Raw genomic sequence first — 18,490 nt, forward strand, 5'->3', positions numbered from 1 at the left:
GCGATTGATTACAAGTTTCCATTCTGTACCTATTCTGTGGTTAGGCGACTGTAGAGGACTCTTCAATTTTCGTACACTCCCGAAAGTCGAGGTCTACGACCGTAGAGGACTGTAAAACAGTCCTCTACTGTCGCGCCCCCGTTTTTGGTTGGGCTCGGGGGACATTGAAACGTATAGAAAACTTTAAATTAGGGTACCTTAATTTTTTTGGAAAGCAATACTTTCCTTACCTATGGTAATAGGGCAAGGAAAGTAAAAAATAAGAATAATAACATTCATTTGGTAAGCATTTCGGTCAGAATATTATAGTAGAATGTTATAACAATGAAAGCGTCATTCACAAATGAAATTTGAAATTGCCGGTTTTAAAAATTAATTTTTTAATTCAGATTCATATCATTCTATGATTTCAACTGTTATAGGATTATTCATAATCACAATTAATTGTGAATAGTTTATTATTGGAATAGAATTCATGATAAATCTTGAACTTCTATTCCGAGCTACAAAGGGAAATTTTGTTTTACGTGCTGCTTACTACAAAGCAAGCCTGACTTGAGTCATTAGTTTTCAATATGGCTGCTTACCAGAATTGAGCGTAGTTACGTAGGTACGTGTCTGTGTCGTGACGTGATTTTTCTACACTTGTGATAATCAGTGTTGGTGTGTTTTTTGTGTAAATATTATTTGCCAATTAGTTATTCATTGTCTTCAATTTAATTTATGTCAATATTGAGGTACGTCAACTAAAATTTTTACAAATAACGTTTGCTTGGTGTGTGTAACTTCTGTATTTATAGCTAGCAGTTCTTTCTAGTCGTGAAAGATATCATCTAAATGTCACCCATATTCCCTATTATTAGAAAGCGTATTGGTCAACACAATAATTTTTAAGTTTAATTCTTTTTGAAATATTAAGTAAACTCTACTTCATCGATTACGGTATTTCAGTTTAAAACATAGCCTACAACAAATAAGTTGACATTGAAATAAAATCTCTTCTCATGAATGAAAGCCTGTCATCCGCCTACGATATCTTGGTTTGGGAAATTCATATTATCGAAGTAAAATGCTGATAATAATATTCTTTGCTCACTAATAAAAAATTTACTTGAATACAGTACCTATATTTCATTTTTTAAATACGTCTAATAGGCTATTTTAATGTAGTCCCACCTAAGGAACATTGGAATGCGAACTGAATACGCTATAAGTGTGTCAGTTGTTTTCTAAAATTTTGTTCTACTTCTATCTGATTTGTAAACTAATATTCAAGTATCTCTCAATTAATTCGTGTATGGTTTTAACATTGAATTGACATATTAATTTTTGGTTTAAATTTTAAAATTACAATATATCTCTAACTTAACTTATTTTTGTTCAACTAATTAATTAGCATCTTTTTTAATATGGCACTTTCTCGCAATGACATTAAAAATGGTGCAAATCTAGGTCCATTGCCGATAAACCTGTCATCAATTTCTTTGTTGTGATCGATTTAGTATGTATTTGATAACAAATTTAAACAGCGGCCACTATTGTTTTAAAAATCAACGAAGTTCAAAGTAGCACAATTTTGCATGCATTTAACCTTTACCGTGTCAGCAATATTGTTTTTTAAACTATTGATAGGTTGATACAGTAGGTATAGATGAACTGATCTGATCCATAATCCCTTCAAGCATATTATTGACATTTAAAACCAAAAACCTAACCTTCTAACCTACCTTTTAACCTTTGAAACATTAAACTCAACATAATCTCTAACCGGCGTAATTATAGGTCCAGAGGTGTGTAAAAAGTGTTGATCAAAGTAATGTTAGTAAAACCAAATTATTAATTTTGAAATTTGTGATGAGTGGCCGCAGTTTAATTTTTGTGATCTAAATTGATACCAAACAAAAATTTGATGAAAGGTATATCGGCAATGGACCTAGACTTTAGCCCAGACTAAAAGTCTAACCTCTTTGTTGTTTGACTAACCTTAATGCAAAACAAAATCCAGCAAATGAAAAAATGGAGATTTCTCTGAATAATTTATAATTTAAAAAATTGCTTTCCATTGGTTCGGAACTCACCTAAAGCTTTAGGAGGTCTACTCATTTCTCATCATCTACGCACCAAATTGGAGCTCATGTGGGGGCCCTTCACCGTTCGCATTTTAAACTATCTTATCTATCTCATTTGGTAGAGAGTTAGTGGGGAGGATATTTTTAATATTCTTTCCAAAGAATGGACATTGATATGTCCAAAGCTCCGCCAATTTATGTAGATACATAACAATATAATTATCCATAGTTATTATATTACAAATTGCTTTTTCATATCATATACAGTTCAATAATTATTTTCTAAGTCTATATTATGTAAATTCATCTATAATTTTGCTGTATTGTAAGCTATTGTATATACGTGTATAAGCCAGTATATATTGTAATCTACATAAATAAAGTACTCAATCAATCAAACACTTCTCCAACACTATAGTGAGGTCCACTATATCGTCCTAGTAACGCTCCTTGGGGTGGGGGGGGTCCTGGTTTTTTACTTGAGCAATGCCCCAGATGGAGACGTCACACATATAATGAGTCCTCGGTGTTATAACCTCAAACTTATAAGTGTGTGAATGAACACTATAGAACACCAGGTTGAGAGAGTCAGTACAAAAATTAATACAATCGTCCAAATCGCAGGAGGCATAAACTCTTGCACACCCTTGATTTGTTTAATGATTGATTGTGTGAGAATGATGTGCTTTTGCAAGTGTAGGTTGTGGTGTAGCAATTGCTAGACACAAGATTCGGTGACCTTAAATTATTGCCTGTGTTGAAGACACTATACAAATAACTTTTTAATGGCAGTGTTTGATTAACAATGGTATTGCTACCCTTGTCTATCATTCAACAAAGCGGATAGCGCTATCTTTTTCTCGCTTTGCTCTGTTGACAGATCGTCTTTAAGCAATGTAGAATTAATCATTAATTTACAATCATTCATCCTATGAAAATTCATTATGAAATTATTGAAAAATATAATTTCTTGCTCAATAAAATATACGGTAATTGATTATTTTAAACGAGAATAAACAGTTAATATTACATGAATGAACTACCTGCATCAGCTACCGTCTATAGAAGACATTGACAAGACAGAGGATGGGCAACGTTGTTCTCCTATCTTTCTCCACTGCCATTATAACGTGGACCTCACTATAGAGTTAGTAATAACAATTTATTTTTATGTCAAAGCCTATCTATTTTCCATTCAAATATAAGAACGGTTTGTTTGTTTGTTTTTAATATCTTCCCAGAGACTCTTAACAGAGTATGAGAATTGTCAAAAAAAGAAATGCTTGAAAACATTACTTTCAATAAGAAAAAATTACACATGACACATACTCATATACATACATACACATTCACACATATAAACATATCAACACACAAGGGGCCCCTCCCTACACATATACTCCTGTGCGGTATAAAATACACTTTCCATCAATAACTCTTTTAACTTCCTTCCGAATAAATTGAGATCTTCAACGTTTTTCATATCATCATGAAGCATTCTAAAAAATTTAAGACCCATATATGTTGGCTTCTTTTCAAAAAGAGCTGTCCTATGGTACATGGAAGCAAAGTCTCCTCTATTTCTGGTTTGATACCTGTGGGAATCACTATTTCTAGCCGAAGCCTTATTTCTCCTGAAGTACATAATCACCTCATAAATGTAAAGAGAGGGAACGGTGATAATGCCTAGCTCCTTGAAATGATTCCTGCAAGATTCGAGAGGCATAATTCCTCTTATTGACCGTATAGCTTTTTTCTGCAGCATGAAAACTCTCTCCAAATTCAGACAGGACCCACCCCAAACAACAATGGCATAGCGAATATGTGACATAATTAGGGAAGGGAAGACTGCCATTGTCAGTTTGGAATCATTTAACCTTCTAATCTGTCTGAGTGCAAAAACACCTGAGGAGATTCTATTACAAAGCTGATTAATATAGTAATCCCATGATAAATACTGGTCTAAAGCTACCCCTAGGAACTTAACAAAAAGAGGCTTGTCAACATTTGTATTATTTACCTGGACATTAATAATATGTGTTGGCCTAGAGTTATTCTTATGTCTAAACTGTAAGTATTGTGATTTCGATTCATTTATTCCAAGCTTAAGTTGTTGAAGGTATTGGGCTATGGCATTTATGTTTAAAAAAGTGTCAATTTCTAAAACATTCACATCTTGTGATCCACAAATGTAGGAAGTGTCGTCATATAATAAAACTCTACCTAATATACTACTCTAATATATCTACTATCTATACTATTTACTATCTACTAGTATATCTACTCTAATATACTCTACGGTAGTCTGACTATTCATTTCTATTTTCCATTGTCCCTTTTAACTGTCATTCATTCACTCTTCCTACCTCCATTAATAAAAAAATCAAACTCTAAAGCACTGTAAGCTGCGTTTACACCAAAGTTATTAACAAAATGCTAATAACTTAATCCTTATAGATTCTATTAGATTTAACGAAGCTTAACAAACACATAATATGTTCATCATGTTTATGATAAGTTATGTTCAATCTAATAGAATCTATAAGGATTAAGTTATTAACATTTTGTTAATAACTTTGGTGTAAACGCAGCTTAATGCTCTTTGGATTATGCAAATAAATATTTTAAACTTACTTTACTTTATGTGGCTCTATTGTCCATGATGAACTTTGGCCTCCGCAACATGTCCCCTCCACGTCTCTCCATCTCGTGCTCTCTGCCGCCAGTTTGTCACTCCGGGCACACGTAGATCACCCATCACTTCACTAATCCATCTTCTCCTTGGCCTTCCTCTTCTCATCCCAATCACTATATCATCTATTATTCTAACCGGTCCTCTTTCTTCAGCCATTCTCACTACATGACCCAGCCATTCGATTCTTCTTGCATTTATGGTGCGTATAATATTTCTTCCCCGATTTTTCATCTATCTCACAATTATATCTGCCTTTCCATATACCTTCGTCACATATTGGATCACAAATTCTTCTGAACATCTTTCTCTCAAAACATGTCTGTGCTCTTTCATCTTTGCTCAATATCGTCCAATTTTCAGCCCCATATATTACAACCGGCTTTACCAATGTTTTGTATATTTTTCTTTTGTTTTACGGGCGATGAGTCTGCTCTTCAAAATTTTTTGGTTGGTAAAATATTTTAAAGCAGGCAACAAATGGCCTGCTTGATAAACTGCTGAATAACTTGATGATAGTTGACCTACTGCTTTTATGCTCTTTAACGTTTTACAGGTGTAGTCGGTTACTCCCTATTTAAGTACATCAGCTTTCATTCAAGTTCACTCACAGGATAGAATATAACTTGGTTTTGTCATCCGCTGATTGATTGCAATAGATCAACAGCTGAACATATTTCTGTCTCACTCCCACACAGGAACTCGCATCTTCCGTTATCGACAGACGACGAAATCATCATCTGTTTTTCCAAGGATGAATAATTATTATCCTCTTCATGTCCTTCAGCGAGTTTTCCCAGGGATGAGACCTAGTGCGATCGAGTTTTTATATCATAAACCTACTGTTCCAAATTTCGTGAGAATCGTTAAAGCCGTTTTTGAGATTCGTTGGACATACATACATAAATATATACAGAAATTGTTTGCTTAATATAATAGGATGAGTTATACCGATATCAGCTATCCTCTACAGAAGGCAGAGAATCGGCAACGCTTTTCTTCTATCTTTCTTCATCCTATACTATTAAACGAGCAATTTCTGTTTATATGTTTAGATGTTTTTATGTTTATATATGTATCTGTATGGACTGTATGTGACCGGATCTCGAAAACTGCTCTAACGATTCTCACGAAATTTGGAATATAGTAGGTTTATGATATAAAAAATGCGATTGCACTAGGTCTCATCCCTAGTAAAACTCGCTAAACGACATTGAAAGGATAATTCTTGGAAAAACAGCTGATATTTTCGTCGTTTTTGGATATGAAAATGAGTGAGCGAGTGCGTCTGTGGAAAATCAAAATATTTCATCCCCGAAATTCACAAGCTGACGTATAGTCAAACTGTAAAATATAAACACGAAATAAACGATGAAAACGGTGAAATTAATTATAATTAATCAAAAATGAATAAGTTATCATATTTAAAAAAAACATATTTTCGTGATGTCTCCAAATTCATCAAATAGTTGAATTTCATTTTAGTTCTTCAACACTAAAACTGTTTTCAGAAGATGCACACAGCTTTTGGTTGGCCTTTGCATGTGTAGTATTTTGTTTATAAAGTGATGAGACATAGTATTAGCAATGACCATACATTTTCAGTGCTCATAGTGGGGGGCGCGACAGTCGAGACCGACGACATTCGAGGCCTACGACCGTAGAGGACTGTTTTACAGTCCTCTACGGTCGTAGGCTTCGACTGTCGGGAGTGTACGAAAATTAGAGTGGCCTCAACTGTCGCCTAACGCAGGCGACATTTGAGGCCACTTTTTCAGGAGTCCTCTCCCGTCGTAGGTCTCGACTGTCGGGGCTGTACAAAGATTAGAGTGGCCTCAACTGTCGCCTAACGCAGGCGACATTTGAGGCCTCTTTTTCAGGAGTCCTCTACCGTCGCTGGCCTCGAATGTCGCTGGTCTCGACTGTCGGGCCTGTACAAAAATTAGAGACTCGCTTGCAGCAGGCGACAGTTGAGGACACATCCTACTGCGATTCCAGACAAAATACATTTTACAATGATTATAACTTCTAATTTGTTGAAAACTAAATAATGGAAACTTCCTTCATAAAAAAAGCATAATATGAACTTTGAAGGTAGATAGTGCTTATCCTTGAAGGATTTTCAGAACGATCATCTTTGTGAAGAATTACAGCTTAATCAGTCAAGTATTTCAAGCGTGATGAGCTCAAATACAAACAGACAGAAAGACAGAAACCATCTCGCCTTATAGATGGATAGAAGATAGATAAATATTTATATTTGTCAATGAAGGAGGCATAATGCAGTAGTAATGGATTCCCATTACTTAAAAATATGTTTAGGGACCATCATCCAAGTACTGGAATGTATATGACTTGACCACCTTTGTTGACGAAACTCAATTGGAGGAGTCCTCTTTTTCAGGAGTCCTCTGCCTTCGCAGGTCTCGGCTGTCGGGGCTGTACAAAATTTAGAGTGGCCTCGACTGTCGCCTAACGCAGGCGACATTTGAGGCCACTTTTTCAGGAGTCCTCTGCCGTCGCAGGTCTCGACTGTCGGGGCTGTACAAAAATTAGAGTGGCCTCAACTGTCGCCTAACGCAGGCGACATTTGAGGCCACTTTTTCAGGAGTCCTCTACCGTCGCTGGCCTCGAATGTCGCCGGTCTCTCTACCGTCGCTGGTCTCGACTGTCGCAGGACTCTTCTGTCTTTTGCCTCGTTTGACATCGACCCTCATAGTGTATGAATAACATTCCTTTTTTGGATAGTAGAAGTAATTCTCAAATAAAAACTTCATCATATAGTTGTGAATGTTGGGCTAAATAGTAACTAGATGCTATTAGGTTGGGTTTACACCAAAGTTATTAACAAAATGTTATTAACATAACTTATCATACACATGATGATCATATGTGTTTGTCAAGTTTCATTCAATCTTATAGAATCTATAAGGATTTAGCTATTAACATTTTGTTGATAATTTTGGTGTAAACGCGCCTTAAGTGTAGAATAGTAAATGGTAAATTAACAAATATTCTAGCAAACATGGTATATCATTCTATAAGCTATAAATATATTATAATTTCCTCTTTCGTTATAAAATTTGTATGCTTTTGTACTCCAGAGCGAAGCTCGGTCCCCCGATATTTGCCATTATAACATGGACCTCACTATACACATGTTATTCACTTACTATTACAACTCCACACTGACCGTCCAGTGAGCAAATACAAAGTGTCACACACATTGTGTGTGAGATGTGTAGGCCTACATGACAATCATGTAGAGTGAGGTGTAGTGGAGCCTTATTAATCAATAATAGCCGGACCATAGATGACAACGGCTGGTAGCCTAACCTGTCTGTTCCATTCATTTGGCTCGCTATTTGTTTCATTTCTACCATGAATGGATGATGATCAACTCTATTAGTACAGTCACTATATACATTGGTGCTTGCAATATAATATATTGAAGTGTGGTACGATGAGATCCGAGCATTGTGTCAAAACTGATGAGTGTTTCAAATTTTGATCGTTAAGGTGTCGTTATGCGCGCCTCTCCTCTAGGAAATACTGAAATGAAGTACATCTGATGGGTGGTTCACATTGAACATAATCTCATGAACTTATATTATTGTGTGAAATATCAATGTGACGACAATTTAGTTGGTGATAGTACACGGAAATTTTGCATGAAGAAATTGGTTCTGGACTTCTCTCATGTATCCAAATAATATATAAAAAATCAGAACTACAATATTATATTGCAAGCACATCCCCTTTTTTATGTCTATATTGACTGGACTATATGAACATTCTGACATATAGTGAGGTCCACGTTATAATGGCAGTGTAGGATTGACAATACTGTTGCTGTCCTTTTCTATCATACAACAAAACAGATAGCGCTATCTCTCTCTAGCTTTGCAATGTTCTCTGTTTTCCAGAATATCTTATTTTTACTTTTGAGAGTGACTGTACAAAAGTAGACAAATAATTCTCAGCCGCTATTTTTTTCTTCATTCTATCAAAATACTTTAGTACACAAGTTGTATTATTAATTTAAAATGTATTTTTGAAACAGATAAATAATTTTTAGACATTACCGTATGAGAAACACCAATTAAAATACCTGAAATGACATTTTAAAAGTAGATAACTAACCATCCTAGACTTCATCCCATGCTTCAGTTAGCCTACACGTATAGGTTAGACCTACTCGTACCGGTATAAATAAAATTGAAAGGTTATTTCAGAATTATTTCCATTGAAATTACTTATTTTTAATAGTATTTCTATTTTTCTCTAAGTTTTAAAAGAAATTGGAATAGAATACCTACCAAATAACTTAATTTCTGTTGTTTTGAGATTCAGATTGGTGTATCACAGCTTTTTCAGTAGCCGCCATTTCAGGTTTGTATAAAAAAATCTGATCTCACTTATGGAAGCAAATTTTTGAATCAAATTATGAAAAAAATATATTCTTGATTGATTTGACATTAAATTGATTATTTTATCAAGGAAATTATAATTATTATTAGATAAAATTTAATGGGATGAATTGAGTAACAGCTGTGTACACTCAGTGGCAAAATGGAGAGAATTGGCAACGTTTTTCTCCTATCTTTCTTCACTGCCATTATAACGTGGACCTCACTATAGCTTGCACGATGAGTGAAATTGTGAAGCAAGGTACATTATTGCTTGATAGGATAGCATAGTTTACTTGCTAATAATATGGGTTACTTGTGCTGTTGTAACTTGTAAACAGGGTAGAAGAAATGCTTTCCTGCTCCCTGTAGTGAGGTCCACGTTATAATGGCAGTAATTGATTAACATTGGTGTTGCTATTCTTGTCTATTATTTAACAAAGCAGATAGTGCTACCTTTTTCCAGCTTTCAACGTTGCCAGATCGTTCTCTAACTATGTAGAAATATAATTAATTTAACAAATATTCAATATCAGTTATACAAATTTATTATTTCTAATAATTGAAAATTATTGACGATTAAAATATAATTTATTATCTTGAACAAGAATTCACAGATAATATTACATGAAATAAACTGGTATCAGCTATCCTCTATATAAGGCAGTGGCTAGGTGGAGAATCGGCAACGCTGTTCTCCTATCTTTCTCCTCTGCTATTATAAAGTGAACCTCACTATAGATCACTAAGCATTGGTCAATTTGACGACACAACATCAAAAACTGTGAATTGTCAACTATATTAAATATTACTTCTAAATATTTATCTTCTCTATACCTTCAAACCTGGAGCCCTAGAGGTCAGTGTCACTGTGAAATTAGTTTTAATTATTTTTCATTTCATCTATTTGAAATTAGTTTTTTTTATTAAGAAAGGACGCTAAATAATGAGTTTTCTTATCCTCATCATCCAAATTGAAAACGTATTAAAAATGTAATAAGCCTAATGAATCCACAATGATATTCCTATAATAGTGTAACATCCAAATCATCAAATAATATAAAAAATAAGACAAAGAAGCGTCGTCAAGATGATTGGTACATCAACGTAATTATGAAATAGAAGATGCTATCTATAGTGAGGTTCACGTTATAATGGCAGTGAAGGAAGATACGAGAACAACGTCGCCATCTTTGGAATTGCCATCCTTGTCTAACATTCAACTAAACTAATAGCGTCTTCCTTTCTCGATTTGCTCTGTTGCCAGATCGTCTTTCAACAATGCACAATTAATAATTAATAACCAAAATATTTCATCTTAATTATGAAAATTCATTATGAAATTATAGAAAAAAATAATTTCTTGCTTGATAAAATATAATTGATTATTTTAACGAGAATAAATAGTTAATATTATATCAATAAACCTGTATCAGCTACCACCTATAGAGAAGGCATTGACAAGACAGAGGACCGGCAACGTTTTTCACCTATCTTTCTCTTCTGCCATTATAACGTGAACTTCACTATAGAATGATATTTGAATGTTACATCCAAATCATCAAATATAAAAAATAAAGATATAGAAGGCACTGAAGTGTCGTCAAAATGATTGGTACATCAACGTTATTATGAAATGGAGGATGCTATAGTGAGGTTCACCTTAGAATGGCAGTGAAGAAAGGTAGAAGAACAACGTTGTCAAACCTCTGTCTTGTCAATGCCTTCTCTATAGGTGGTAGCTGATACAGGCTTATTGATATAATATTAACGGTTCATTCTCGTCTGAAATAATCAATTATATTCTATTAAGTAAGAAGTTATATTTTTCAATAATTTCATTATGAATTTTCGTAATTAAGATAAAATAGTTTGTTAATTATTAATTATTCTACATTGTTAAAAGACGATCTGGCTACAAATCAAAGCGAGAAAGAGATAGCACTATCCACTTCGTTGAATGATAGATAAGGATATAGTGAGGTCCACGTTATAATGGCAGAGAAGGAAGATACGAAAACAGCGTCGCCAAATTGACTCCATTTTGCCACTGAGTGTACACAGCTGTTATTCAATTCATCCCATTAAATTTGATATGATATTAAATTTAATTCCTTTGATTAAATCATGTAAAACTAATTAAATTCATCAATAAAATATATTATTTCATAATTTGATTCTAAACTTTGCTTTCATAACTGAGATCAGATTTACAAACCTGAAATGGCGGCTAATTTGAAAAGCTGTGATTCACCAATCTGAACTTCAAAACAACAGCAATTAAGTTATTCGCTAGGTATTCTATTCCAATTTCTTTTAAAAATAGAAATCCCATAAATAATAAGATAATTTCGCTGGAAATAATTCTGAAATAACCTTTCAATATTATTTATAGCCTACCGGTACCAGTGTAGGCCTAACCTATTCCAGTAAACTGAAGCATGGGTGAAGTCTAGGATGGTCTCAAAGTTATTAACTTTTAAAGTTGCATTTCAAGTATAATTTGTGTTTCTCATACGGTAATATCTAAAAATAATTTCATTTATCCAAAAATGCATTTAAAATCAATTATACGACTCCTCTACTTTAGCATTTTGTTATAAATCAAAATAAAACATGGCGGCTGAGGATTGTTTGTCTACTTCTGTACAGTCACTGTCAAAAGTGAAATAAAATATTTCTGGCCAACTGACAACATTGCAAAGCTAGAGAGAGATAGTGCTATCTGTTTTGTTGCATGCTAGACAAGGATAACAACACTATTATCAATCACACACTGTCATTATAACGTCATTATAATGGTAGTGAAGAAAGATAGGAGAAAAACGTTGCCAAGTCTCTCCATTTTGCCACTGACTGTACACAGCTGTTACTCAATTCATCCGATTAAATTTAATCTAATAATAATTATCATTTCCTTGATAAAATAATCAATTTAATGTCAAATTGATCAAGAAAATATATTTTTTCATAATTTGATTCAGAAATTTTCTTTCATGACTGAGATCAGATTTTTATTTTTATACAAACCTGAAATGGCGGCTAATTTAAAAAGCTGTGATACAACAATCTGAATTTCAAAACAACAGAAATTGAGTTATTTGGTAGGTATTCTATTCCAATTTCCTTTAAAAATAATAGAAATCTTATTAAAAAATAAGTAATTTCAATGGATTAATTCTGAAATAACTTTTCAATATTATTTATACGGGTACGAGTAGGTCTAACCTATACGGATAGGCTTGTAGAGACACGGCTAGACAGATGTAAGCCAAGTTTCACTTTGTTGTATGACTGAACGCAATCACAGCCCCAAGCCTACATGTACCACGAGTTCAATAGAGACCAGCGTTGTGGCAATTTGCCTTGTGGTATGACGTGTGAATATGACAGTTTCAATCAGACCTCCAATCACGCAGTCATGCCCGCCCTATTATAAGCCCAGCCCTTCACTATAGTGAGCTGAGCTCCACGTTATAGGCCTAATCTATCAACATATTATAAGTGAGTGAGTTTTTGTATTTTTTATCACTTCAAATTCTCAAAGTTTATTCAGTATTTCTGTAATCATGTATCACTTGACCACCTTCTCATAAAAAGAAAATAAATTTGGGTTCATATGAGGGTCAAAGATGTTGAAGCGACAGAGTAATTTTTCATTTCCAATAGGATCCTCAATAAATACTCCTGTCAAATTATTTAGCTGTTTCCATAATTTCCGCCAACTCTGTAGGCCTATAATTAAAAGACAGTTCAGCGTGTTACAACAGTTCATGAGCGAGTTCTCCAACCCAGGGAGTCACTTTAGTTTAAACGGGAGGGCCTCAGTTCGTCAAGCTCATCAAGTGCATATCTCGATCTTTTTTGAGACACTGGAACAAATGAGAAGTTGAGCAAACGAATTCCAGCAAATGATTGTTTCAAGTAATTGATTGATTGATTTGTTCTTCTTGCTGTTGCAACAACTGCCAAATATTTGTAAAATATGTACATGCAAAGAATAATTGATTAAATTAAATTAAACTCGTCACGGCATCAAGTTTTCGTTGCAAGCTGATAAACAGAAAGCTATACCGTTGCGCACTAGTTATGAATCAGTGAGAATGGGTTAGCGAGAATTTAATGAAAGCTAAGGCTAGGCCTGGTGTGCGCTTAGTCAAGTCAAGACAAGACATGATCAGACACGTTTAGACACAATACTTTACATAGCTGCTTGTGACGCTACTCACACTGATTAGTCATTACAATTACACATGTCTTCATAAGCAACTATGAGAAGTATTGTGTCTGTTCATGTCTTGTCTTGTCTTGACTAACTGTGTGCCTAGCCTAAAGGTTAGATTTTTGCTGTTATGCTGGCAATATGTTTTGGTAATATGCAGTGAGTATGGAATATAAAATTCTAGAATATTACATTCTATAATCACTGGTAATATGCTGGTATCATTCTATAATTTGATCAAATCAAATTTTATTTCGATTATTACAAAAATAATACATAATACGAATATGAGAAAAATAATAAATCGTGAAATAAAAAAAAGTAACTTTGTAAAAAAAATATATCAGGCGCTGCCTGTAAAACCGAAGCTTGAGTGCTGACAGCTAAGACAGTGAAGGAAGATAGGAGAACAACGTTCTCTGTCTTGTCAATGCCTTGTATTTACGGTAGCTGATACAGGTTTATTGATGTAATATTAACGGTCCATTCTCGTTTAAAATAATCAATTATATTTTATTGAGCAATATTTATATATTATTTTAATTTATATTTTTCAATAATTTTATGATTTTTTTTAACTGAGATGAAATATTTTGTTGATTATTTAATTCTACATTGTTAAAAGATGATCTGGCAACATAGCAAAGCAAGAAAGAGACAGCGCCATTCACTTTGTTGAATTTTTTTTTTTTTTTTTTTTTTTTTTTTAAAGATTACGTCCTAAAGACTCCAGTCATGGAGTATAAGACAAGTCATGTTATTACATAATAATTCTAACACTAAGTAGTTCAACCTAGTTTAGGTTTGAAAGGAATTCTTGTACACTATAAAAAGCTTTATCAACTAAATATTTTTTCATTTGTTTTTTGAAAATCTTCAAATCATCATTACTTTTCAAGATATGAGATAGCTTGTTATAAAATTTCCTACCAATATAATCTGGTTTTTGTTCAAATAACCTACTATTGTGACCCATTATATGATAATCTGCTCTGTTTCGCGTATTATACTCATGAACATCTGAATTCTGGATCACACCACTCTTTTTCACATGCATTACAACTTCATATACATACAAAGATGGCACAGTTAATAGACCAAGCTTTTTAAATAAAGGCCTACAAGAGTCTAACCTATTCACTTTCTCTATACATCTGAGTGCCTTCTTTTGAATCTTAAACACTCTGTCCATATTTTGTTGAGATGAATTACCCCATACTAAAATAGCATACCTAATATGAGATAGTATAAGTCCATGGTAGACAAGGATAGCGATAGCGATGAATGTATCTCTGTGAGCCTTTGTATGTAAAAAAAATATGAATAAATAAATACCATTGCTAATCAAACATTGCCATTATAACGTCGACCTCACCATAGTATCAATATACATTTTCAATAAAAAAATTAATATTTTAATACAGAAACAATAAATGAAAAGAAGAATATACTTATAATACTTATAAATTTATTACATTCTAATACAGAAACAAATAAATTAAAATAATGAATATACTTATGAATGGGAATAAAAAGTATCAATAATACATTTTCAATAACATTTAAATAATTCAATATAAATGATACTGTATCCACTGTACTTTCTGAAAGCAATAGGAGCTTGTCGATCTGAGAACTGGACGTACCGAAGTTGCCAACTCTTGAACAACTGACATCTTGATAAAGTGAAAGCCACCCGGTTCGTCAACGGTTGAATTCATGAATACGCCTGGCTTACCCCCACCCCTCCCATTACCACAATTATCGATACTCACTATTACTACCACTACTCACTACTACTATGAGTTTAGGGGGTGGGGGGGGGGCTGTTGTGGTGCTTGTACTCTGCATAGTGGGGTTTGAGGGAGGGAATTACGTTTAGCCGGGGTTTCTGCAGGACTGCCGCTAGGGAAAATTGAAAATTCCCTCTCTCATTGCCAGGGAGTTTCCCCGTGGAACTCAATCTTTTCTCCCTCTGATTTCCCTAGGGTTTGGCCCGATGTGACTGGTTTCCAAACAAACAACTGATCAAGGACACGTTCACATAGCTTACAAATATCTATAGAATACTGTAGTGAGAACCATCATGTTATAAAGTCGACAGCACCTTATTAACTAAGGTTTGCTATCCTTGTGTTTAATTATAAAACACATCTAGCTCTATAATTTCTTCTCTAACCAAGCAAAACCTGCACTTACAGGAAGACCCTTTTTTGCCGTCAATTGCATTCTATAAAAAATTCTGTAATTGGTGTGGGTGTGTTGCCGGATTTTTCCATCCTAATTCATTTTTTTTCAATTCAACTTATTTCCACAAAAATACATATAATATATATTTAATAATAGTTACAAACAAAAACATATCAAGGAAATATATTTCCCCACTTAAGACTATTAATCCGTGTGTGGGGAAATAATTCTTATCTAAAAAGCCTTGAGATATAAAATAAAATCAAATTCAATTCAGTATTAACTTATGAATTTTACTTTTTTTCAAACCTAAAAAATAAATTTAATTGAACAACAATAAAATGCAAATATCAAACATAGAAAAAATTAAATCTATTACTATTACAATAGGTTGGTGCTATAAGGTCGAGAGAGTCAAAAGAGCGCTGCATCAGAAACAAAAAACTAAAATACAAGCAAGAAGAGAAAAAAAATAAATAAGGAAACATTAATGACTTATAAACAAATGGTGTGGTACACTCACACAACTTTGCTTGCTCATTGAACTGTAAGCCTAATTCTTGAACGAGAATAATTTAGGGGAATAACATAATGACGATTGGCGGCAACATACAGTATATGTGTATATACTAGTAGTTCTGTGAACAGTAGACCTCGCGCAGTTATAAACCACAGCCTCCTCTTATACTGTCCACCACAGTAATTCCTGTCTGTATGTCGTGTCGGTGAGATATCCGTGTGAAAACGGCTAATGGCTGTTGGGGTAGGTGTATCAAAAATGCAAACATCAAAAGCTAATCTCCTTCAAGACTTACTGGCAACAGGTCAGCCCGAGTTCAAAGCAGAGAAAGTTCGAGAGACAATACTATGTTATTTTAGTTACCGCACCGCGTCAGCACCGTCACCGTGTTTCTTGCCCGATCCGTGCCCGCGCCGTCACCGACTAGTTCAGTTTACTTTTAATAAATAATATAATATAATAAATAATAAAATAAACAACAAAAATTATTAAAGAAGGAACCCGTGACTGTGTCTTGAATTTTAAATTTAGAACTAATTACGTTTAGATACCTAAGGCAGAAGATAACAATTTTATTGCTGATATATATTTTTTATTCCGATACATGACTGATTGTAGTATTGTTATACACCGAAATATATACCAGCACTATATGATTCTCATCGTCTACAGGTAATTAGTACAGGTAATCAGACGACAGTAGCACTACAGAAGTGAGACACTGCTGCCGCTCGGCTGTCGCACGGATATGTGTGTTCTTCTACCACCATCACCGTGTCACGGACGTAGCTCGGCCATACCTCGGCACGGGCTCGGTGCGGTTATAATGTGTCCCGAGCTTTAATAGTGCATAAAAATTGCATTCAATGAGGCATGCAATTAATAATAGACACAGCAGCTGATTTTTTACCAAGTTACATTGAGATATTGATTGAATTGCATGAGTCATGCATTGCATGCATTTCATAATCCACTCGACAGCTGATTTATGATGAATAATTCTATAGTCTGATTTTTACCCTAATATTGGCGTATGAAGGAGGCTCATTTTCCTTTTATATTACCCTTGAAATTCAAAATTTCCAAAAACCTTGTATATACGTCGACGCGCAATTTAAAAGGGAGCATACCTGTCAAATTTCATGACAATCTATTGCTGCGTTTCGCCGTAAATGCGCAACATATAAACATAAAGAGAAATCCAAAACCGTCGACTTGAATCTCAGACCTCTACTTCGCTCGGTTAATAATTATTGTTTCAGAGTACTTTTTCCTTTGTGTAAGCTGTGAAATTCGGTGATTTTTTTAAAATTCGTCAAAACAGCTGTTCTACAGATTAAATATCTCGACTATGTGTTCTTTTCATAAACTGCTCTACCTACCTACCTCATGCACGAGGAGGATACAAAGTCCATTTCTCGAGAATGGGGTTAGCCCCCCCCCCATTAGTTTCCCAGGAAAAAGACTCATGTCAGTTGATAGAGCTGATAAATAACTTACAGGGTATGAATTTGAAAAAAATCGGTCAAGTCATTTTGAGAAAACCGTGAAAAATGTTTTTTTAGTAATTATCCGCCATTTTTCACAAGAATATTAAGGAGCTCCTGCAATTTTCCCAGAAATGAGACTCTCATGTCAGTTGATAGGGCTTATAAATGTAGGGCTTGAACTGTAATCCTAATTCTTAAACGAGAATAATTTAGGGGAATAACATAATGACGATTGGCGGCAACATATTTGAAACTACGATCAGACTACTGTATATGTGTATATACTAGTAGTTCTGTGAACAGTAGACCTCGCGCAGCTATAAACCACATCCTCCTCTTATACTGTCCATCAGAGTAAATCCAGTCTGTATGTCGTGTCGGCGAGATGTCGGTATGATAATGGCAAATGGCTGTTGAGGTTGGTGTATCAAAAATGCTAATAATCAAGAGCTAATCTCCTTCAAGACATACTGGCAACAACAGGTCAGCCCGAGTGGAAACAGAGAAAGGTCGAGAGAAAACAATATTATTCTAGTTAATAGTGCATAAAAATGACTTGCAATGAGGCATGCAATTAATAGTCCACACGACAGCTGATTTTTTACTAAACTACATTGAGATATTAATTACATGCGTCATCGCATGCAATTTATAATCCACTCGACAGCTGATTTATGGTGAATAATCCTATAGTCTGATTTTTACGGTAATATTGGCGTTCGAAGGAGACTCCTTTCCTTCTTGTATTATCCTTAAAATGCAAAATTTCAAAAACCTTATATATACGTCGACGCGAAATTCAAAAAGGGACATACCTGTCAAATTTCATGAAAATCTATTGCCGCGTTTCGCTGTAAATGCGGAACATGAATATAAACATACAAACATAAAGAGAAAT

General features: G+C 34.2%; 1 protein-coding gene across 2 annotated transcripts in view; it reads left to right on the top strand.

Annotated features, from left to right (window-relative positions):
* Window positions 1–573: 573 nt before the first annotated feature.
* The window catches only part of LOC111050739 (tyrosine-protein kinase CSK), an 84,049-nt gene continuing 66,132 nt past the window's right edge, over window positions 574–18,490 (top strand). Inside the window, exon 1 of one of the 2 annotated variants that reach the window (XM_039435399.1) lies at window positions 574–737. The gene's annotated coding sequence lies outside the window, so the exon portion shown is untranslated. The remainder of the gene's footprint in view (window positions 738–18,490) is intronic. The other variant, XM_039435398.1, reaches the window with a different exon arrangement.

Source organism: Nilaparvata lugens, chromosome 9, assembly GCF_014356525.2.
Source record: "Nilaparvata lugens isolate BPH chromosome 9, ASM1435652v1, whole genome shotgun sequence".
Lineage (NCBI taxonomy): Eukaryota > Metazoa > Arthropoda > Insecta > Hemiptera > Delphacidae > Nilaparvata > Nilaparvata lugens.